Source organism: Elephas maximus, chromosome 14, assembly GCF_024166365.1.
Source record: "Elephas maximus indicus isolate mEleMax1 chromosome 14, mEleMax1 primary haplotype, whole genome shotgun sequence".
In the NCBI taxonomy this organism is placed as follows: domain Eukaryota; kingdom Metazoa; phylum Chordata; class Mammalia; order Proboscidea; family Elephantidae; genus Elephas; species Elephas maximus.
The window spans coordinates 14,931,031-14,956,033 of NC_064832.1; positions in this window are offsets into that span (position 1 = coordinate 14,931,031).

A 25,003-nucleotide genomic window follows, 5' to 3' on the forward strand; every position below is an offset into this window, starting at 1 on the left:
TGGTTTAGGGTTATGGTTAGGGTTAGAGTGAGGCTGAGGTTGATTCCCCAGTCTTGTGTACCGTCTCTTCCTTCACCAGAGTTACCACCGATCTGTTGTTTGGTTGGAAACCCTGAGGACGTGGTGGTTAAGAGCCACCGGTGCTAACCAAAGGTCTGCAGTTCGAATCCACCAGGCACTCCTTGGAAACTCTATGGGGCAGTTCTAATCTGTTCTATAGGGTCTCTATGAGCTGGAATCTACTCGACGGCAGTGGGTTTCGTTGTTTTGGTTATTGTTTAGTTAGCTTTTCTCTACCCACTCCGTCTCCCTGGTGAACATCAAGGATTGTCTCTGTGCGTAAATGTTTTCATGAGTTTTTATGATAGTGGTCTCTCACTGTATATGTCGTTTTGTGATTGACTTAGTCAGTATGATGCGCTCCAGATTCATCCATGGCGTGAGATGTTTCGGAGATTCATCATTGGTCTTTATCGTCGTGTAGTGTTCCACTGTGTGTATGTACCGTAGGTTGTTTATCCGTTCCTCTGTGGACGAGCACTGAGGTTGCTTCCGTCTTTCTGCTACTGTGAATAATGTTGCAGTGAACACAGGTGTGCATATGTCTATTCCTGTGACTGCTCATGGAAACCCTGGTGGCTAGTGGATAAGTGCTACGGCCACTAACAAAAAGGGTTAGGGTTTGGGGTTAGGGATGTTAGAGTTAGGGTTGTTAGAGTTAGGGTTTGGGGTTAGAGTTTAGGGTTAGGGTTTTTCGGTTAGGGTTTTTGGGTTGGGGTTAGGTGTTAGGGTTTGAGGTTAGAGTTTGGAGTTATAGGTTAGGTGTTAGGGGTTGCAGTTTGGGGTTTAGTGTTTTGGGGTTTAGTCATTAGGGTTTGGGTTAGGTTTTAGGGGTTAGGGTTTAGGTTTAGGGTTGGGGTTGGTGTTGGGTTTGTTTGGGATATGTGGTTTGGGTTAGAGGGTGGGTGTTAGGGGATTGGGGGTTAGAGATTGAGGGAGTTAGAGGGTGAGGGGTTAGAGGGTGAGGGGGTTAGAGGTTGAGAAGATTATAGAGTGAGGGAGTGAGAAGGTGAGGGTGTGAGGGGGTGAAGGTTAGGGTTTAGGGTTAGAGGGTTTAGGCTTAGGGTTCAGAGGCTTAGGGTTAGCGGGCTAGGGGGTTAGGGTTTCAGGGTTCAGAAGTTGGGGTTGGTGTTGTGGTTAGGGTTAGAGACTTAGGGTTAGAGGGATAGGGTTTGAGGTTTAGGGTTAGAGGATTAGGGGTATGGTTTAGAGGTTTAGGGTTAGGGGTTAGGGCTAAGGTTTAGGGGTTCAGGTTTAGGGGTTTGGGATGGGTTTGGGGTTAGGTTTCAGGGTTTAGGGTTAGAGGGTTAGGTTTAGGGCTTAGGGCTTAGAATTTAGGGTTTTAGGACTTAGGGTTTAGGGCTTAGGGCTTAGAGCCTAGGGTTTAGGGCTTAAGGTTTAGGGTTTAAGGCTTAGAGTGAGGGTTTGGGCTGGGGGCTGGGGTTAGGGTTTAGGCTTAGGGTATTAGGGTTAGAGGGTTCGATGGTTTAGCGTTTAAGTTTAGGGGTTAGGGTTAGAGGTTGGGGTTACACGTGTTAGTGTTTAGGGTTTTGGCGTTTAGGGTGTTCGGGTTAAATGTGTTAGGGCTAAGGGTGTTAGGGTTTTAAGTGTTATGGTTTAGGGTTTAGGGTTAAGTGATAGGGTTAGGCTTAGGCTCATTCTTAGGTTTAGGGCTAGGGATTTGAGGTTTAGGGTTTGGAGTTGGGTTTGGGGGTTGGGGTTAGGTTTAGGGCTATGGTTAGAGGGTTAGAGTTAGAGGGTTAGGGTTTTGGGTTAGGGTTTCAGGTTAGCGTTAGAGGGTTAGGGTTCGAGGGTTAGGGTTAGGGTTGTTAGGGTTAGGGTTAGGGTGGTTAGGGGTTAGGGTTAGGTGTTAGGGTTTAGGGTTTACGGTTAGGTTTAGGGTTTGGGCTTTGGGGTTTGAGGTTTGGGTTTAGGGTTTGGGGCTTAGAGTATAGGGTTTAGAGTGTAGGGTTTTGGTGTGTAGTGTTTTGGGGTGTAGGTGTTTAGGTTGTAGGTTTTAGGGTATAGGGGTTAGGGTTTGGGTTAGATTTAGAGTTTAGGGCCTTGGGGGTTACGACCTAAGGGCTTAGGGTCTTAGGGGCTTTGGGGCTTAGGGCTTAGGGGCTAGAGTTAGAGGGCCAGGGTTATGGTTTGATTCCTGGCTGGCAATTTTTTTCCTTCAATATTTTGTATAAGTCATCCCATTGCCTTCTTGCCTCCATGATTTCTGCTGAGTAGTCCAAGTTTATTATTATTTACTCTCCTTTGTTGGTGACTTCCTTTATCCCTAGCCTCTCTTAAAATTCTCTTTATATTTGATTTTGGCAAGTTTGATTATTATATGTCTCGGTCACTTTCTTTTGAGGTATACCTTATATGGATTTTGATGAGCATCTTTCATGATATCAGGGAAGTTTTCTGCCAACAAATCTTCAACAGTTCCCTCTGTATTTTCTGTTAGCCCTCCCTGTTCTGGTACTCCAATCACTCATAGTTATTTCTCTTGATAAAGTCCCACATGATTCTTTGGATTTCTTCATTTCAAATTCTTTTATCTGCTTTCTCTTCAAATATATTAGTCCCAAGAGTTTTATCTCCAGTCTCAGTAATTCTGCCTTCCAGTTCTTCAATTGTGCTCTTCTTACTTTCTATTGAGTTTTCTAATTCTGTAATTTTATTGTTAATCTTCTGAATTTCTGATTGCAGTCTCTCTATGGTTTTTTGCAGCTTATTAAATTTTTAATTATGTTCTTGAGTAACCCTTTTAATTTCTTCGGCTGCTTTATCTTTGTGTTCCTTGGCTTGTTCTGCATTTTGCCTCATTTCCTTCCTAATGTCTTTAAGAGTTCTGTATATTAATCTTTTGTATTCTGCATCTGGTAATTCCAGGATTGCACCTTCATCCAGAAGATTGCTTGAGTCTTTGTTCTGAGAGCTTGTTGAAGCAATCATGGGTCAGCTTCTTTTTTTTTTTTATTTTAATAATTTTTATTGTGTTTTAAGTGAAAGTTTACAGATCAAGCCAGTCTCTCACATAAAAACTTATACACAACTTCTTACATATTCCCAATTACTTTCCCCCTAATGGGACAGCCCACTCCCTCCTTCCACTCTTTCTTTTCGTGAGCATTTTGCCAGTTTCTAAGCCCCTCTACCCACCCATCTCCCTTCCAGGCAGGAGATGCCAACATTGTCTCAAGTGTCCACCCAAACCAAGTAGCTCACGCCTCACCAGCATCCCTCTCCAACCCATTGTCTAGTCCAATCCATGTCTGATGAACTGGCTTTGGGGATGGTTCCCGTACTGGGTAAACGGAAGGTGTGGGGGCCATGATCACTGGGGTCCTTCCAGTCTCAGTCAGACCATTAAGTCTGGTCTTTTTATGAGAATTTGGGGTCTGCATCCCACTGTTCTCCTGCTCCCTCAAGGGATCTCTGTTATGTTCCCTGTCAGGGCAGTCATTGGTTGTGGCCCGGCACTATCTAGTTCTTCTGGTCTCTGGATGATGTAGTCTCTAGTTCAGGTAGTCTTTTCTGTCCCTTGGGCTCGTTATTATCTTATGTTCTTGGTGTTCTCCATTCTCCCTTGATCCAGGTGGGTTGAGAATCATTGATGCATCTGAGATGGCTGCTTGCTAGCATTTAAGATCCCAGATGCCACTCTTCAAAGTGGGATGCAGAATGTTTTCTTAATAGATTTTATTTTTCCAGTTGACTTAGATGTCCCCTGAAACCATGGTCCCCAAACCCCTGCCCCTGCTTTGCTGACCTTCGAAGCATTCAGTTTATTCAGGAAACTTCTTTGCTTTGGTTTAGTCCAGTTGTGCTGACCTCCACTGTGTTGAGTGTTGTCCTTCCATTCACCCAAAGTAGTTCTTGTCTATCTCTTTAGTAAATACCCCTCCCCTCTCCTCCCTCCCTCCCCCCTCTCGTAACAACAAAGGAATATGTTCTTCTCAGTTTAAACTATTTCTCAAGATCTTATAATAGTGGTGTTATACACTTTTTGACCTTTTGCAACTAATTTCACTCAGTATAATGCCTTCCAGGTTTCTCCATGTTATGAAGTGTTTCACAGATTCATCACTGTTCTTTATTGATGTGTAATATTCCATTGTGTGAATATACCTTATTTATCCATTCATCCATTGATGGGTACCTTGGTTGGTTCCATCTTTTTGCTGTTGTAAACAGTGCTGCAGTAAACATAGATGTGCATATATGTGTTTGTGTAAAGGCTCTTATTTCTCTAGGATATATTCCGAGGAGTGGGATTGCTGGGTTGTATGATATTTCTATTTCTAACTTTTTAAGGAAGCGCCAAATTGACTTCCAAAGTGGTTGTATACCATTTTACATTCCCACCAGCAGTGTATAAGTGTTCCAGTCTCTCCACGGCCTCTCCAACATTTATTATTTTGTGTGTTTTGGATTAATGCCAGCCTTGTTGGAGTGAGATGGAATCTCATTGTAGTTTTTTGATTTGCATTTCTCTAATGGCTAATGATCGAGAGCATTTCCTCATGTATCTGTTAGCCGCCTGAATGTCTTCTTTAGTGAAGTGCCTGTTCATATCCTTTGCCCATTTTTTAATTGGGTTGTTTGTCTTTTTGTGGTTGAGTTTTAGCAGAGTCATGTAGATTTTAGAGATCAGGCACCGGGCAGAGATGTCTTAGCTGAAAACTTTTTCCCAGTCTGTAGGTGGTCTTTTTACTCTTTTGGTGAAGTCTTTAGATGAGCATAGGTGTTTGATTTTTAGCAGCTCCCAGTTATCTGGTTTCTCTTCGTCATTTTTAGTAATGTTTTGTATTCTGTTTATGCCATGTATTAGGTCTCCTAATGTTGTCCCTATTTTTTCTTCCATGATCTTTATCGTTTTAGATTTTATGTTTAGGTCTTTGATTCATTTGGAGTTAGTTTTTGTGCATGGTGTGTGGTATGGGTCCTGGTATGGGTCCTGTTTCACTTTTTGCAGATGGATATACAGTTACAGCAGCACCTTTTGTTAAAAAGACTATCTTCTCCCCAATTAACTGACACTGGGCCTTTGTCAAATATCAGCTGCTCATATGTGGATGGATTTATATCTGGATTCTCAGTTCTGTTCCATTGGTCTGTGTGTCTGTTGTTGTACCAGTACCAGGCTGTTTTGACTACTGTGGCAGTATAATTGGTTGTAATATGAGGAAGAGTGAGTCCTCCCACTTTGTTCTTTTTTAGTAATGCTTTACTTCTCCACGACTTCTTTCCCTTCCATATGAAGTTGGTGATTTGTTTCTCCATCTTTTTAAAAAATGTCATTGGAATTTGGATCGGAAGTACATTGTATCTATAGATGGCTTTTAGTAGAACGGACAATTTTACAATGTTGTCTTCCTATCCATGAGCAAGGTATGTTTTTCCAATTACGTAGGTCCCTTTTGTTTTTTTTGCAGTAGTACCTTGTAGTTTTCTTGGTATAGCTCTTTTACATTTTTGGTAAGGTTTATTCCTAAGTATTTTATCTTCTTGGGGGCTGCTGTGAATGGTATTCATTTGGTGATTTCCTCTTCAATGTTCTTTTTGTTGATATAGAGGAATCCAACTGATTTTGTATGTTTATATTGTAATCTGAAACTTTGCTGAACCGTTCTATTAGTTTTAATAGTTTTCTTGAGGATTCCTCAGGGTTTTCTGTGTATAAGATAATGTCGTTGGAAAATGGCGATAATTTTATTTCTTCCTTACCAATCTGGATGCCCTTTATTTCTTTGTCTAGCCCAGTTGCTCTGGCTAGGACCTCTAGCTCAATGTTGAATAAGAGCAGTGATAAAGGGGATCCTTGTCTGTTTCCCATTCTCAAGGGAAATGCTTTCAGGCTCTCTCCATTTAGGATGATGCTGGGTATTGGCTTTGTATCAATACCCTTTATTATATTGAGGAGTTTTCCTTATATTCCTATTTTGCTGTGAGTTTTTATCATGAGTGGGTGTTGGACTTTGTCAAATGCCTTTTCTGCATCAATTGATAAAATTATGTGGTTCTTTTTTTTTATGTGCTGGATTACATTAATTGTTTTTCTAATATTGAAGCAACCTTGCATACCTGGTATAAATCCTACTTGGTTATGGTGGATTTTTTTTTTTCATATGTTGTTGAATTCTGTTGGCTAAAATTTTCTTGAGGATTTTTGCATCTATGTTCATGAGGGATATAGGTCTGTAATTTTCTTTTTTTGTGTTGTCTTTAGCTGGTTTTGGTATCAGGGTTATGCTGGCTTCATAGAAGGAGTTAGGTAGTATTCTGTCCTTTTCTATGCTTTGAAATACCTTCAGTAGTAGTGGTAAGTCTTCCCTGAAAGTTTGGTAGAACTTTGCAGTGAAGCTGTCAGGGCCAGGGCTGTTTTTTCTTGGGAGTGTTTTGATTACCTTTTCAATCTCTTTTTTTGTTACGGGTTTATTTAGTTGTTGTACTTCAGTTTGTGTTAGTTTAGGTAGGTAGTGTTTTTCTAGGAATTCATCCATTTTTTCTAGGTTTTCAAATTTGTTAGAGTACAATTTTTTGTAGTAATCTGTTATGATTGTTTTAATTTCAGTTGGATCTGTTGTGATATGGCCCATCCCATTTCTTACTCGGATTATTGGTTTCTTTTCCTGTATTTCTTTAGTCAGTCTGGCCAATGGTTTATCAATTTTGTTAATTTTTTCAAAGAAGCAGTTTTTGGCCTTGTTAACTCTTTCGATTGTTTTTCTATTCTCTAATTCATTTAATTTTGCTGTAGTTTTTATTTTTCGCTTTCTTCTGGTGCCTGACAGTTTCTTTTGTTGCTCTCTTTCTGTTTGTTCAAGTTGTAGGGACAGTTCTTTCATTTTGGCTGTTCTTTAATATGTGTGCCTTTATTGATATAAATTGACCTCTGAGCACTGCTTTCACCATGTCCCAAAGGTTTTCACAGGAGGTGTTTTCAGTCTTATTGAATTCTGTGAATTTCTTTATTCCCTCCTTAAGGTCTTCCATAACCCAGTCTTTTTTGAGCAGGGTATTGTGCAGTTTCCAAGCATTTGATTTCTTTTCCCTGGTTTTTCTGTTATTGATTTTTACTTTTATGGTCTTTCGTTCAGAGAAGATGTTTTGTAATATTTCAGTGTTTTGGGTTCTGTAAAGGCTTGTTTTATGACCTAATATGTGATCTATTCTAGAGAATGTTTCATGTGCACTAGAAAAGAAATTATAGTTTGCAGCTGTTAGGTGGAGAGTTCTGTATAAGTCTATGAAGTGAAGTTGTTTAATTGTAGCAATTAGATCTTCCATGTCTGTATTGAGCTTCTTACTGCATTTCCTATCCTTCACTGAGAGTGTTGTGTTGAAGTCTGCTACTATAATTGTGGAGGTGTCTATCTCTCTTTTTAATTCTGTTAACGTTTGTTTTATGAATGTTGTGGCCCTATCATTGGGTGCATAAATATTTAATACAGTTATATCTTCCTGGTAAAGTGTCCCTTTAATCATTATGTAGTGTCCTTCTTTATCCTTTGTGGTGGATTTAACTTTAAAGTCTATTTTGTTGGAAATTGGTATTGCCTCTCCTGGTCTTTTTTGATTGTTGTTTGCTTGATATATTTTTATCCATCCTTTCAGTTTTAGTTTGTTTGTGTCTCTACGTCTATGGCATGTCTCTTTTAGGCAGCATACGGACTGATCGTGTTTTTTTATCCAGTCTGCAACTTTCTGTCTCATTATTGGTGAATTTAGTCTATTTACATTAAATATAATTATAGATAAGTATGAGTTTAGTGCTGTCATTTTGATGCCTGTTTTTGACAATTTCGTTTTTCCATTTACTTTTTTGTGCTGAGTTTTTCTTTGTAGAATGTGTGTTCCTCCTTTTTATAGTATCTGAGTTTATGTTGGTGAGTCATTATGTTTATCTTGGTTTTTATTTTGAAGTATGGAATTGTTAGACCTCGTTGTGGTTACCTTAATATTTACCCCGGTTTGACTAAGTAAAAACCTAAGTTGTTTTGCCCTGTATCACCTTGGTTTCCTCTCCATATGTAAGATCTATGCCTCCTGTATTTAGTCCCTCTTTTTTGTCTATTGTAATCTTTTACATAATCACATCAATGATTCCCTGTTTTGAGCAATTTTTTTTTAATTAATCTTATTTTGTTTTTGTGATTTCCCTATCTGAGTTGATATCAGGATGTTTTGTTCTGTGACCTTGTGTTGTGTTGGAATCTGATATTATTGATTTTCTGACCAAAGAATTTCCTTTAGTAATTCTTGCAGTTTTGGTTTGGTTTTTGCAAATTCTCTAAGCTTGTGTTTATCTGTAAATATCTTAATTTCACCTTCATGTTTTAGAGTTTTGCTGGATATATGATTCTTGGCTGACAGTTTTTCTTCTTTGAGTGCTCTATATATGTTATTCCATTGCCTTCTTGCCTGCATGGTTTCTGCCGAATAGTGCAAACTTATTGATTCTCCTTTGTAGGTAACTTTTCGTTTATCCTTGGGTGCTTTTAAATTTTTCTCTTTATCTTTGGTTTTGGCAGGTTTGATGATATGTCTTGGTGATTTTCTTTTGGGATCTATCTTGTATGAGGTTCGATGAGCATCTTGGGTAGATATCTTTTCATCTTTCACGATGCCAGGGAATTTTTCTGCCATCAGATCTTCCACTATTCTCTCTGTATTTTCTGTTACCCTTCCCTGTCTGGAACTCCAATCACACGCAAATTATTTTTGATAGAGTCCCCCATGATTCTTAGGGTTTCTTCATAGTTTTAAATTCTACTATCTGATTTTTCTTCAACTGTATTTGTGTCAATTGTCTTATCCTCCAGCTCCCCCACTCTGCATTCCAGTTCCTCGAGTCTGCTCCTCTGACTTCCTATTGAGTTGTCTGTGTGACTTTATTGTTAATCTTTTGGATTTCTGAATGCTGTCTCTCTATGGATTCTTACAGCTTATTAATTTTTTCACTATTTTCTTGATTAATCTTTTGGATTTCTTCGACTGCTTTACCCGTGTATTCCTTGGCTTTTTCTGTAGATTGCCTTATTTCATTTGTGAGGTCATTCTTGATGTATTGAAGCATTCTGTATACAATTGTTTTATATTCTATATTTGGCAATTCTAGGAATGTATCCACATCCAAGAATGATTTTGATTCTTTGATTTGGGGGTTTGTAGAAGCAATCATGGTCTGCTTCTTCATGTGATTTGATGTCAACTGCTGTCTCTGAGCCATCTATAAGATTTTGTAATATTTTCTTTTATATTTGCTCACTGAGTCTTATCTTGTTGTTTTGTTTTGTTACAATACACCCAGATGGGCTACTAGGTTGTGGTATGGTGATTGCTGTAGGTTTTGAATCACTTACATCCTGTTACCAGCTTTCCTGAACTGTTACCAGGTATATAAGTGTATGAGTCCATTCACTATTCTTGAATAGAATCAGCTCAGGTGTCCTGATAGCTGGTCACCTAGTGTGTGGTGTAGGCTCTCATCTATTATCTTAGAGGAGTAGTGGTGATGGTTGTATGCACCAGTTTCTATTAGTGGCAGGGGTCACATTTCGAGGAGGGCAGGATGCTGACAGCCTTCCTTCAAGTGTCAGTGAGGTAGGTGTGGTTCTATTCTCTAGAGCGCTCTGGTGGGTGGGCTCTGCAGCTGTATCTTAGGCACCCAATGCTTGGGAGATGTCACTATTCTCAGACCCCTCTAGCAGGTGGCTAGGTGGTGTGGGTGGAGTCTCAGCCCTCAGTTCGCTGGTGTGGATCATCGAGGGCTCTGTTTAGTAGGTAGAGAGGTATCTGACCTCCAAAACTTACCTTTCCACTGCTGAGCTAAAATAATTATGGTCAGATCTCTATCAGAATCGCCTTTGCAGTATAATAGCCACCTAGTTACCTGTAGGGTGAAAGCCAAAGACTATGGGTCTCTTAATGCCTGGATGGAGCTGATTCTGTATTGTTATTCCAGTTTAGGGAAGTCAGGGAAGGATTTTTTCTTTGATTGTTAAATGCTGCTTTTCTCAGGCCAGGGGAATGGGTTAGAAAAGAAAGAAGAAAAAAAAATCCAGCAGTGCACTTCACTCTCTAGCACAGAGAATTCCAATGTTAATGAAGCTGGCTGGGGCAATGAGGGGTGGAATCAGATATATAGAAGAGAGTAGCCTGGCAAAATATACAAAGTTTACTTATGTTGTTTGGTGAGGACTGTTTTTTTCTGAGATTCCAGAGCATTGTGTCGCTTGTGTGTGGTGGCTGGATCCCTGCTGAGACTGTCCCAGAGGGTTAGGGCTGCGTCCATGCTCACACCGTCTCAGGAAGCCGCAATCAGCTCCCCCACACTTAGTCCAAAGCCCAGCACCAAGGTTTCCTTTCTGGGACGCTGCACTCCAGGCTCCAAAACCAGTCGCTGCTTCCCCATGGTTTTTCGTTTCCCTGTCAGCCGCGTCTGTGTGGAGCCTGAATGTGCTGCCTGGGTCTCCTCCGAGGTTCTTCCTGAGGGTTAGGCCTACATCCGTGCTTCCCTGTCTCAGTAAGCCACAATCAGCCCCACCACTCTGGCACCAGGGAACCGTGAGGGCTCAAGGCTGTGGCGTGGGACACTGGCTCCGGAAGCGGTCCCTGCTGCAGCGTGGCTTTTTGCTCCCCTGTCACTCAGGTCAACTCCTTAGTTCTGTGTTTGATGGTCAGGGTTTGTAGATTGTCCTTTATGTAATTGATTCACTTGTTTTTTCGAGTCTTTGTTTCAAGAGGGATAATCGGAAGCTTCTACCTAGTCAGCCATCTTGGTCCTGCTCCTGTGTCTGCCTCTTTATGTGATTTGATATTGACTGTTGTCTCTGAGCAATCTGTAAGTTATTGTATCAGTTTATTTATGCTTGCTTTTTGTATCCTAGCTTCTTGCTTTGTTTAGTTTTGGTATACCCAAATAAGCTGCTTGAGTGCGCTAGGTTGATTATTTTCACCTTTGAAGCTCTAATGTACTATCACCAGATGGCTAGCACTGTTACCAGGCATATGAGCCTAGGAGTTCATTTAGTTTTCTTGTATGGATTCAACTCAGGTGCCCAGGTAGTTGGTCATAAAGTATAAGGTACAGGCTCTGTCCTACAGTCTTAGAGGGGCAGGGGTTATTGGTGTAGGCAGAAGTATCTGGCTGCAGTAGGGGGTCAGGCTCTGATCAAGGCAGGGGTCTGACAGCTGTCCTCTGAGTGTCTGTGAGGAAAGTGCATCCCTGTTCTGTAGAGCACGCGGGTGGGTTCTGCAGAAGGGCGATGGGCACCCAATGCTTTTGGTTGTAAGTTCTGGGCGGTACTACTTACCCTTGGAGCCCTGTCACAGGTGGCTAGGTATTGTGGGTGGAGCCAGCAGTCCTTAGGCCCCTGATGTGGGTAGGTGAAGACCCTGTTTAATAGGCAAAGCAGTGTCAAACATCAAACACCCATCTTTCCACTGTCCAGCTGAAACAGTTGCAGTCTGGCAACAAGGGCCTATTCTCCTGAAATGGGCCCACGCAGGTCCATGCTGGGGTGAAAGGTATTCAAAGCCCATGGACCATTTGTGCCTGAACAAGAGCTGCTTGTGTCCTGAGCTCCCCAGCTTAATTGAGCTGGCAGATTATCTTTCCCCCAGTTGTGAACTTATACCTTCTTCAAGGATGGAAAAATGGCTCAGAGTGGTACCAGGGCCTATCTCAGGCCCAGGGAAGTTGACAGCCACTGAAGCCGGCTTGGGGCCTGGGGGCGTGGTAAAATAAACACAAGTAATTAGCTTTTGCTGAGAGTGCCGTTCTTCTCTTGTTCTGGAGGTGTGAGTAGTCTGTGCAACTAGCTGTCTTTCCCTGAGCTAAGCGCCTCTGGAACGCTACTGCCAGCCCCGCTGCAGTCACTCCAGGGAATGGTGCCTGAGGGTTCCTGGCTATTCAGGTCCAGTAACTCCTCTCCACTTCTGAATAGTCTCTCCCTCCCTCCGCCGCTGAGTCTGTTTTCTAACTTTGCCTTTGATATTCAGGGCTCCTAGCTTGTCATAAATATACTTGCTTAGCTTGTTTTTTCAGGTCTTTTTTGTAAAAGGGATGACTGGCGGCGTCTCACTACTCTGCCATCTTAGCCTCGCCTCTCTAATATAATCAACAATTTTTTAAAAAAAGAAAAAAAAGAGTGAAACCTGTAGAAACAACAAATAACAGAATGAGATCCACAGAAAAACTAGATATTTGAGCTATCAGACAAAGACACTGAAATAACTCTATTATGTTCAAAGAAATAAAGGCAAGACTTAGAAATTTGGCAAAAAACTAGAAACTAAGAAAAAGATCAACTTAGAAAGTCAACTGAAAACTATAGCTGAAGTTAAAATCTTAATGCATGTATATAACAGCAGATTAAAAATGCTGAAGAGAGATTTAGTGAACTGGAAGATACGTTGGAAGAAAATAGAGGCATAGACAAAAGAAAAAATATATAAAATATAAAAAGGAATAAGATATAGAGAATACAATGAGAATATCTAGCATAAGATACTTTAAGAAGGAAGAAAAAGAATGAGGCAGAAAAACTGAGATTATGGCTGAGAATTTTCTTCAAATGATTTATGATATCAAGTCACAGAGCCTAGAAGACTTACAAAACCCAAACCAAAAAAAAAAAAAAACCAAAAAACCCACTGCCGTCGAGTCGATTCTGACTCAAAGCGACCCTACAGGACAGAGTAGAACTGCTCCGTAGAGTTTCCAAGGAGCGCCTGGTGGATTCGAACTGCTGACGTTTTGCTTAGCAGCCATAACACTTAACCGCTACGCCACCAGGGTTTCCTTATAAGACCCATGTAGGGTAAATACAAAGAAATTCGTATCTAGGTACATCATAGTAGAACTGCTGAAGCTAAAGACAAAAAACCCCACAAAAAACAAATAATTTAAAACTGCTTAAAGAATGGAAGAGATTATCTTTAAAGGACAAACAAAAAAACTGACTGATGACTTCTCTACAGAAATAGTGACAACCCTAAGATAATAAAAAAAAAGACAATAAGATGATATATTTAAATTATAGAGAGAAAATACATGGCAACCCAGAACTCTATGCTGAGGAAAAACATCATGAATGAGCAAAGACCTTTTGTTTTCAGACAAACAAAACGTGGATAAGTTAACATCAGCATGCCCACATTAAAGAAAATTCCAAAGGTATTCTTCAAGCAGAAAGAAAATAAGGAGAAAGGCTTAAGATGCAAGAAGGAATGGAAGTTAATGAAACGGGTAAAAATAGAGGATTACTGACTGCATGACATAATAAGAATAGACTTTATTGGGTTTAAAATATGTAAGAAATTAGAATGTATGATAACTACAGCCTTTTGACTTTTATGGCTTTATGGTCAGGAAACATGCTGTGTAATATTTTGATGTTTTGGATTCTGTTAATGCTTGTTTTGTGGCCTAATACGTGGTCTATTCTCAAGAATGCTCCATGAGCGTTAGAAAAGAAAGTTTACTTGACTACCGTTGGGTAAAGTGTTGTGTTTAAGTCTATGAGACCAAGTTGGCTGATTGTGGTATTTAGATCTTCCGTGTCTTTATTGAGCTTCTTTATGGATATCCTGTCTGTCATCAGAAGTGGTATGTTGAAGTCTTCTACTATTATTGTGGAGCTATTTCTCTTTTCAATGCTGTTTGAGTTTGTTTTATGTATTTTGGAGCCCTGTCATTGGGTGTATAAGTATTTATTATGATTTTGACCTCCTGGTATATTGACCCTTTAATCATTATATAGTGTATTTCCTTTTCCTTTGTGGAGGATTTTACTTTAAAGCCTGTTTTATCAGAGATTAATATTGCCACTCTTATTTTTTATTGTTGTGTGCTTCATGTATGTATATATATATATATATATTTTTTCATTCTTTGAGATTTAGTTTGTTTATGTCTTTGAGTCTATGGTGTGTCTCTTGCAGTCTGCATACAGACGGATCATGTTTTCTAATCCATTCTGCTACTCTCTCTCTCCTTATGGGTGCAATTAAACCATTTACATTTATCGTAATTATTCATAGTTAACGAGTTTTTTTATGAGTTTAGTGCTGTCATTTTCATCTTTTTTGTGTATGTCTTGTTGGCATTTTCCTTATTCCATTTAATTTTCTCTGTTGAGTCGTTTTTCTTTGTGCATTTTCTTTCCATCCTCTTCATTTTTGTTGCCTTTGTTTTTACTGCTAATTTATTTTTTTCTGTGCTGAATCGTTTTTCTTTTTAGTCTTTCATCTTCTTCCTTGTTGTTGCTTTTGTATTTGCTGAAAATTTATGTTTTCCTTGCTTTTTTTTAAATTTTAATGTGTAGGATTGTTAGTTTCCTTTGGGTTACCTTAACATTTACCTGTTTTTCTAAATTTAAACCAATCTTTTATTTCTTTATATCGTCTTGACTTCCTCTCCATATGAAAAATCTATGACTACATTATTTAGTCCCTCTTTTTTGTGTTAATGTTGTCATCTTTTACAGATCAATGTCTCTGTTTCTACATTTTCAGTGTTTTAGCTTTCATTTATTTGTGACGTCCCTATGTGGGTTGATATCTGGTTGTTCTGTCCCGTGTTCTAGTTTTGGGTTGTTAGCTGATGTTATTGATTTTCTAACTGGAGAACTCCGTTTATTATTTCTTGTCATATTGGTTAGGTTTTTAAAAATTCCTTAAACTTCTGCTTGTCTGGAAATGTCCTAATTTCACCATCATATTTGAGAGACAGTTTTGCTGGATATATAATTCTTGGCAGGGAATTTTTTTTTTTTTCCTTCAGGGCTTTGTATATGTCCTTCTTGCCTGCATGGTTTCTGCTGAGTAGTCCGAGCTTAGTCTTACTGACCCTTCTTTATAGGTGACTTTTTGTTTATCCCTAGCTACTCTTAAAATTCTCTCTTTATATTTGGTTTTGGCAAGCAAGATTATAATATGTCCTGGTGACTTTATCTTGGCATCTACCTTGTGTGGGGTTCAGTAAGCATCTTGGATAGATATCTTCTTATCTTTCACAAGATCAGTGAAGTTTTTAGCCAAGAAGTCTTGAACAATTCTCACTGTGTTTTCTGTTATCCTCCACCCCCCACCCCGATTCTGGTGTTCCAATCACTCTTGATAGAGTCCCGCATAATTCTTAGAGTTTCTTCAATTTTAAAAAATTATTTTATCTGATTTTTCCTCAAATAACTTGGCGTCAATTGCTTTATCTTCAGTCTCACTAATTCTGACTTCCAGTGCCTCAATTCTGCTCCTCTTGTTTTCTATTGAGTTGTCTAATTCTGAAATTTTATTGTTACTCTTTTGGATTTGCTTGCTATCTTTCTATGGATTCTTGCAGCCTGTTACATTTGTCATTATACTCTTGTATAACCTTCTTAAGTTCCTCTGTTGTTTTATCTCTGTGTTCCTTGGCTTGTTCTTCGTTTTGCCTGATCTCCTCCTGGATCTCTTGAAGAGCTTGGTCTCTTAATCTTTTAAATTCTACCTCCGGCAATTCCTGGAATTTCTCTTCATTTGGAAGATTTCTTGATTTGTTGTTTTGGGAGTTTCCTGAATCCATCATGGTCTGCCTCTTTATGTTATTTGATATTTACACTTGTCTCTGAGCCATTAGTGAGTTATTATATTCATTTATTTTATGTTTGCTTGCTGAGTCGGAATCTACTTGACGGCACTGGGTTTGGTTTTTTTTGTGTGTGTGTGTACTGTGTCCTAGCTTCTTGTTTTATTTTGATATGCCCAAATAGGCTGCTTGGGTGAGCTAGTTTGATTATTGGCACCTTTTGAAGCTCTTACGTCCTGTCACCAGGTGATCAGAGCTGTTACTAGGTATGTGAGCCTAGGAGCCCTTTTACATTCTTGTATGGATTCAGCTCAGGTGTCCAGGTAGTCGGTCACCAAGTGTGTGGTGTAGGCTCTTACCTACAGTCCTACATAGACAGGGTTGATTGGTGTAGGTACAGGTGTCTGGCTACTGTGGGGGGGATGACTGCCCCTGAGTGTCTGGGAGGAAAGCATGTCCCTGTTCCCTAGAGAACATAGGTGTGTGGGTTTTGCAGCCAGACCATGGTCACCCAATGCTGTTGGTTGTAAGGACTGGGATTCACCACTTACTCTTGGACTCCTGAATTGGGTGGCTAGGTGGCATGGGTGGAGCCACCAACTCTCAGGTCACTGATGTGGGTAGGTGAGGACCCTGCTTAATTGGCAGAACGTTGTCAAATATCAGAAATCTGCCCCTCCACTTTATAGCTGATACAGTTGAAAATAGGCTTCAGGTATATACCCTGTCGTAGTGTGCTAATGAGAGCCTATGCTGTTGAAATGGGCCCACACAGATCTATGCAAGGGTGAAAGGCATTCAAAGTCCTTGGACCCCTTATATCTGTGCCTTCCCTAAGTTCCTGGCTTAGGGAAGCTGGCAGATTATTTTTTGTTGTTTGTTCCTGCTCCAGGGCATGTGATAGTTCCTACTTCTGGCCCAGGGGACCCAGAAATAGCCAAAGCTGGTCCAAGACTGAAAACAGAGAGGGAGGAAGCAGGTAAATGGGAGAGATGTTCTTCCCAAAGGGGATGATTTTTGATTTGTGTGGCATTTTAAATGCATGTACTTATCTTTTGCCAACTTAGCACTGCTTTTCACTGCTTATGGAGGCTTGTGTAGGCTTTCCACCACTCGATCTCTTCAGATGTGGAAAACATGTCCCGAGCGTCACTGCTTGCGTCACCGCACATGCCATCCGATCCAGCCTGCAGGGTGCTGGTTTCTGCCGGGTCAGGTCTGTCAACCTCTCACTGCTTCTGAACCATATCCCCCTCCCCCTGCCACTAAGTCCAATTCTGTAACTTCACCTTTGATGTTCAGGGCTCCTAGATTGTCATATATAATCGATTTACTTCTCTGGGTCTTTGTTATAAGAGGGGCTACATAAAGCATTTGACTACTCTGCCATCTTGGCCCCACCCCTACAAGAGACATTTTTCATCACATTCCTGAATCTGACACTATCACAGAAACTTATCTCTGAGAAAATGAAATAGGGATGAGGCAGTAGGCAGAACAAACCCGTTGGGTTGGAGTCAATTCTGATGCATAATGACCCTATAGGTCAGAGTAGAACTGCCTCATAGGGTTTTCAAGGAGCGGCTGTTGCATTTGAACTACTGGGCCAGAGTATATTTGGAGCACTGGTGGTGCAGTGGTTAAGAACTCAGCTGCTAACCAAAAGCTTGGCAGTTCGAATACATTAGCTGCTCCATGGAAACCCTATGGGGGCAATTCTACTCTGTCCTATAGCGTTGCTGTGTGTTGAAATCAATTCACCAGCAATGGGTTTGGTTTTTTGATTTACATGCCTACATGAGTAAAATTTGACTTGAATCTCTAAACTTAATTCTAACGTAAGAATGATATTGTAGCACTTCTCCATAAAGGTTTGTCTTAAGTCATCAGGATAAATCCAAACCCACTGCCGTCGAGTCGATTCTGACTCATCCTGACCGTATAGGACAGAGTAGAACTGCCCGATAGAGTTTCCAAGAGCGCCTAGTGGATTTGAACTACCGTTCTCTCGGTTAGCAGTCGTAGCACTTACCCACTATGCCACCAGGGTTTCCTCATCAGGATAAGCCTGTGCTAATTTATTGGATACCTTCAGGAATTCTTCATCAGTTATATTCACATTAAGAAGGAAAAAAATATCAGAAGGAACTTCATACATCCTTACCCTTCATTTCATGCAAGATTCAAGTGTGTCAGTGATGGTGGTTATGTAAAATTGATTCCTGGCACTCAATACTTCTGGAGCATTTCTGTCATTTACTTGTTTCTTCTAATGCTTCTGCAACAATAAACTGCTTGATAATCAGTATTTGGCAGTATTTGTTTTACTGTGTTTTCAAAATATTGTCTTATGTAAATATCTTGTTAATAGCTGGTAGAGATCTATGCATGTCTATAAATTTACTTCTGAATCTCGAAGAATTGACTCGTCAAATGAAAATGATGCAATATATTATTATACATAACAAACATAAATACATGGTCTGTGTTTCCATTTCGTTGGCGACGTTTTAAGCTTCTGTTCTGGTATCGCCTTTTTGTGACTGGTCTTCAGCAATATTCTCTATGGCACCTGGAATCTGGGTGTGTGATTCCAGGATTGCACTCGTTGCTATAGCATGTGCTTCCCAGTGGTTATTAGAAAGACATTTTAATGCTGATCATTGCCTATGAACAGCTCATCGGTGAATAGAGATGGCAAAAAATTTGTAAAATATCTGAATAGAAGAAAAAAATCATTTTTTTGACAAAAATCCATTGTGATACATCCTACAAAATTAAGTGAGTATGGAGCACCTTGGCATGAAAATGGCGTATTCATTACATTCCAGAATTTTCTGTTGCACGCCTTTATAATGCAGTGACATTTCACAGCATTGTCATAGGATTGGTCTCTGCACTTAGAAAAATCAATTTTGCAAACTTCGCCTAATTAGTGAAACACTTGGTTTGCAATGTCTTTGAGGGCTAATGCGATGTGCTCTCCTGACTCGCTTGGTGCATGTTACGCCTTCTTTCCCTCAAGTTTCTTCAGTTTGTAATGGAAATGTCTAGCCTGTGCCTTTTATGCCATTGTACCTTTGGAAACAGATAACTTGTGTCCTAGATTTCACAGATGAAGAGGGATTTTTGAATTTTGGACTTGGACTTGATTTAAGACTTTTTCTATGCTATGATGGGATGAGGAAACCCTGGTGGCATAGTGGTTAAGTGCTACGGCTGCTAACCAAGAGGTCGGCAGTTCGAATCTGCCAGGCCCTCCTTGGAAACTCTATGGGGCAGTTCTACTCTGTCCTATAGGGTCACTATGAGTCGGAATCGACTGGACGGCAGTGGGTTTGGTTTTGGTTTGTGATGGGATGAATATGTTTTCCATTTGCAAGAATGTGATTTTGGGGGGGCCAAAGGGTAGAATACCATGGATTGAATTATGTCCCCCCAAAATGTGTGTATCAACTTGGATAGGCCATGTGAGGTTGTTCTCCATTTTGTGATGGTAATTTTATGTTGAGAGGATTAGGGTGGGATTTTAACACCTCCCTGATTTGAGATACAGGGAGTTTCCCTAGGGTGTGGCCTGTACCACCTTTTATCTCTCAGGAGATGAAAGGATAGAGAGTTGGGGACCTCATACTACCAAGAGCAGAGCATGTCCTTTGGACCCGGGGTCCCTGCACCTGAGAAGCTCCTTGACCATGGGAAGATGGAGGACAAGGACCTTCTTCCAGAATCAACAGAGAGAGAAAGCCTTCCCCTGGAGCTGACGTCCTGAATTTGGACTTGTAACCTACTAGACTGTGAGAAAATAAATTTCTCTTTGTTAAAGCCATCCACTTATGGTATCTGTTGTGGCAGCACTAGGTGACTAAGGCAGCGATGATTTTAGCTTCTGTTTTGGAGTTTCCTTTTTGTATCTGGTCTTCAGCAATATTCTGTGTGGCACCTAGAATTGTACTTGTTGGTATAGCATGTGCTTCCCAATGTGTATTAGACATTTTAATGCTCAATCATTGCCTGAATATGTTTTAAGAACAGCTCATCAGTGAGTAGAGGTGGCAAAAAATTTGTAAAGTAACTGAATATTAGAAAAAACATCAATTGCTTTTGGACAAAAAAAAAATCTATTGTGATACATCCTACAAAATTAAGTGAATGTGCAGCACCTTGGTATGAAAATGGCATATTAATTTCATTCCAGAATTTTCTGTTGTATGCCTTTATAATGCACTGACGTAATGGCCGCATTGTTATAGGATTGGTCTCTGCACTTAGAAAAATCAATTTTGCAAGCTTCACATTATCAGTGAAACACTTGCTTTGCAATGTCTTTACCAGTATGATTTTTTAAGCTAGGAAATGTGATAAATCACCACACAGGTTTTCTATCTGTTGGAGATATGGATCTTTAAACAATACTTAGCTGGCCTGTATGAGAAGGCTCAGAAGTGGAATCCACAGACAAAATGAAATATCGAGCTATGCTTATTTCACTGACAGTAGTTGATTGAACTTCATCACTTATCAAGATTATAAATTTTTTACACATTATTTTAGAATTATAGGATGGATTGCCCTTTCCTGTGTTACCATATTTTGAGATGTGACTTGCTAAAAATAGATCAAATGAGCAACAAGTTGAAGTCAACTTTAAAATTTTCCATTTCGTGGGGACCCAAAGACTTCATTTCTTTTTCACGAAGATAGTCCCCATTCGGTGATTGTTATGACAACAACGACACATTACAAAATGGCTTTTCAATACTGATGTTCATTAATTTGTGATTCCAGTTCATAAGTTAAGCCAGAACAATGTGTTTGGTTTAAATATGATAACATGATCTCTGTGAATTGAACTATTTTCATGTTTACTGATCCTATTCAATTTGCACCAATTGCTAAATTCATCTGTAACAATTCGAGAATTAAGTGAGGATGACGGGTTTGTTTGGTTAGTAGGTTTGCAAACAAAACAATACACTGAGCTGATTGATGGAGATTGCAGTAGCCACTCCCTCTTATAATTTTCATCATTAACTTTGCACTCTAGAAAAAATTCTGGCTATAGAACTTTGTTTACCATCCAGGAATTTTCAACACAAATTTACAAGTGGACAACTGTAATGTTGAGAATCACTTGGGCCTCTTTTGATCCAGTAATTTACTTCATTGAAAGAAAATTATTGCACAAGGCAGGATCTGCATTTCTGTTATTTATGGGGTCTGCAGATGTGACAATTTAATATTCTTAGTTTCACTTTCTAGATCATTACTAATTTTTTTTTTTTTTTTACTACAGCAAGAAATGGATGCAGAATTTGGAACAAATCCTGTTATATTTGTATTGCCATCCTTAATTTCAGCACTAGTGGTACTAGTAGGATGATTCCCACCCATAAGCACGTACCTTTAATGGAAGAAGTCTCTTCTGATTTATTACATTCTAAAAAGGAATTTGGGGATTGTCTTTAGGGATTCACAAATCATTTTCTTTTTATCTCCTGCAGGCTTCCATTTTTGCACTCCACTTAGTTATTGCCATTTCATTTTGCCTGGATATAAAATTATGTCACTTTTTAAATTTGATTCTACCATAACAATAAATTTGAATAATAGAAAGTAAATTTATAAAACAGGTAGTTTATAAAATAAAATTTAATTTAGAATTTAGACATTAACACAACAAATTTGTATTTGAAAATTAAATAACTCATTGCTGTGGATTAAATTTTAACTAACAGTGACCCTATTGGACAGAACAGAACTGCACAGTAGGGCTTCTAAGGAGAGGCTGGTTGAAACCTTTTAGTTTCAGCCAAGCTCTTAACCAAATGTTCCACCAGGGCTACATTTGAAAATTAGTAAGTAAAAACGTTAATTTGGACCATGAGATTTTGTTCTTCAGGTCTTAGATAGTCCAAAGAAATAGTACATGATATCCTTCTCCATGGACTAATTCCTCCTGAAAACAGGTCCAAAGTATGTAGGATGTAGTCCAGCCATCTTTGCTTCTAGGCTAGGGTACGTTCTGGTTATACTTCTTTCAAGATAGATTTTTTCATTCTTTTGGCAATTCATGGTGTATTCAGAATTCTTCACCAACACGACAATTAAAAGGCATCAGTTCTTCTACAGTCTTCCTTATTCATCAGCCAGCTTTCCCACACATACGAGGCCACTGAAAACACTGTGGCTTGGATCAGTTGCATCTTCGTTTTCAAGGTGATGTCTTTGCTTTTCAACACTTTAGAGGTCTTTTGCAGCCAGTTTCCCTAATGCAATGCATCTTTTGATTTCTTAACTGCTGTGTCCATGGGTGTTGATTGTGGATCCAAATAAAATGAAATCCTTGACAACTTCAATCTTTTCTCCATTTATCACGATGTTGCTCATTGGCCCAGTTGTGAGGATTTTTGTTTTCTTCATGTTGAGGTGCAATCTCTACTGAAGGCCGCGGTCTTTGATCTTCATCAGTAAGTGCTTCAAGACCTCTTATCTTTTAGCAAGCGGGGTTGTGTCATCTGCAAAATGCAGGTTGTTAATGAGTCTTCCTCCAATCCTGATGTCGTGTTCTTCGTATCGTCCAGCTTCTCAGATTATTTGCAGATTAAATAACTATTGTGAAAGGATACAACCCTGACACACACCTTTCCTGACTTTAAACCACGTAGTATCACCTTTTTCTGTTTGAACGTCTACCTCTTGATCAGGTTCCTCATCAGCACAATTGAGTGTTCTGGGATTCCCACTCTTCGCAATGTTATCCATAATTTGTTATGACCCAAGCAGTCAAATGCCTTTGCATAGTCAATAATACACAGGTAAACATCTTTCTGGTATTCTCTGCTTTCAGCCAGAATCGATATGACATCAGCTGTGATATCCCTCCTTCCATGTCCTCTTCTGAATCCTGCTTAAATTTCTGGCAGTTCCCTGTCAGTGTACTGCTACAGCTGCTTTTGAATGATTTTTAGCAGAATATTACTTGCATGTGATATTAATGATATTGTTTGATAATTTCCACATTTGGTTGGATCACCTTTCTTAGGAATAGGCGTAAATATGGATCCTTGCCAGTTCGTAGGCCATATTTCTTGGGATTAGACAAGTGAGCGATTCCAGTGCTGCATGCATTTGGTGAAACATCTCAGTTGGTATTCCGTCAATTCTCGGAGGCTTTTTTTTCTCACCAATTCCTTCAGGGCAGCATGAACTTCTTCCTTCAGTACCATCGGTTTCTGATCATATGCTACTTCCTGAAATGGTTGAAGGTCGACCAATCCTTTTTGGTATAGTGACTGTGGGTATTACTTTCATCTTCTTTTGATGCTTCCTGCGTCATTTAATATTATACCCGTAGAATCCTTCAGTATTGCAACTCAAGGGTTGAGTTTTTTCTTCAGTTCTTTCAGCTTGAGAAATGCTGAGTGTTCTTCCGTTTTGGTTATCCATCTCCAGATCTTTACACATGTCATTATAATACTTTTTCTTCTCAAGCCACCCTTTGAAATCTTCTGTTCAGCTCTATTACTTCGTCATTTCTTCCTTTCACTTTAGCTACCCGACATTCAAGAGCAAGGTTCAGAGTCTCTTCTGACATCCGTTTTGGTCTTTTCTTTCTTTCCTGTCTTTTAAAGGACCTCTTGCTTTCTTCATGTGTGATGTCCTTGATGTCATTCCACAACTCACCTGGTCTTCAGTTGTTAAGTTTAACACGTAAAATGTATTCTCGAGGTGGTCTGTAAGTACAGGTAAGATATACTCAAGGTCGTACTTTGGCCCTTTTTGACTTATTCTAATTTTCTTCAGTTTCAACTTGAACTCCCATATGAGCAATTGACAGTCTGTTTCACAATCGATCCCTGGCCTTGTTCTGACTGATGATATGAGTTTTCCCATCTTCTCTTTCCACAGATGTAGTCAGTTTGATTCCTGTGTATTCCATCTGGTAAAGTCCACGTGTATAGCTGCCGTTTATGTTGGTGAAGAAAAATATTTGCAGTGGATGAGTCACTGGTCTTGCAAACTTCTTTCATGAGATTTCTGGCATCATTTCTATCAGCAATGCTGTGTTTTCCAACTACTTTTCCTCGTTTCCAACTTTAACATTCTAATGACCAGTAATTATCAATGCATCTTGATTGCATGTTTGATCAATTTCAGGCTGCAGAAGTTGTTTAAAATCTTCAATTTCTTTGTCTTTGGCATTAGTGGTTGGTGCATAAATTTGAATAGTCATATAAACTGGTCTTCCTTGTAAGTGTGTGGATATTAGCCTATCAGTGACAACATTGTACTTCAGGCTAGACCTTGAAATGTTCTCTTTGATGATTAAGGTAACGTCATTCTTTTGACTCTGGTGGAATATCCGTGTTTGTAAGACTGCTCACAGACTGTTTCACCAGAGAGTTTTCTGGTACTGCAATATCTACCACTAATCTCTGTGATCCCTGTGAATTGGCAAAATAAGAATAGTGCTATAGATTTCTTCCAAATACAGAAAACATAATTATGAAAATGTTCTTGGTGTTGATTATGTTCTTTACCAATTTGTTCGTATGGGATTTTTGATACTTCACTTGAAAAATGAGTCCAAGGTACTGTGATGTGATTGTTTATTTTGTGTGGCCTTTCTAGCCATAGTCTTATAACATCCACCCTGGTGCTTGGGCAGGACTTGTGTGATAGGGTAGTTGTGGCTCACCAAGGGGATTGTTTAGTTTTCCCTTCAAAGAGAACCAGTTCCAGAGCAAAGAGGAGGATTCAACTCCCATCAAGGAAGAACAGCCAGGAGCTGAGCATATATTGTGGACCTGAGATCCCTGCACTGAGAAGCTCCTAGAAGCAGGAGACTGAGATAGAGAGAGGAAGCTGTAACCCTGAAGACGGTAAGATGCCATGGCAGGAGAGACCAAGCAACAGGGACCTGGCTATAGGAGATGCTGGCCCATGGAGAAGGAAAGCTGAGTGCCTTTGGAGAGAGGCCCAAGGCCAGGCAGAGGCATGCCTATGAGCACAGGAGGGAAGAGGCTGTCCTGATAGAAGAACTGTATTCTGAGTGTCTTTGAGCCTGAGTTGTAACTGTTACTTCCCTAATAAACCCCATAATCATGAATATGGACTGCAAGCTCTGTGTGGCCATTGCAATGAGTTATTGAACCCAGCAGAGAAGTAGGGAGTGCTGTGTGAGGGACAGTTGGTGTCAGAGTTAGTGAAGATGGTGGAGAGAGGATAGTTTTTTCACCAATGCCTTCAATGCAGCTTCGATTTCTTCCTTTTATACCATCAGTTCTTGATCTTATGCTACCTCTTGAAATGGTTGAAAATTATCCAGTTCTACTGCAGTAGCTATATTAATATCAGACAAATTAT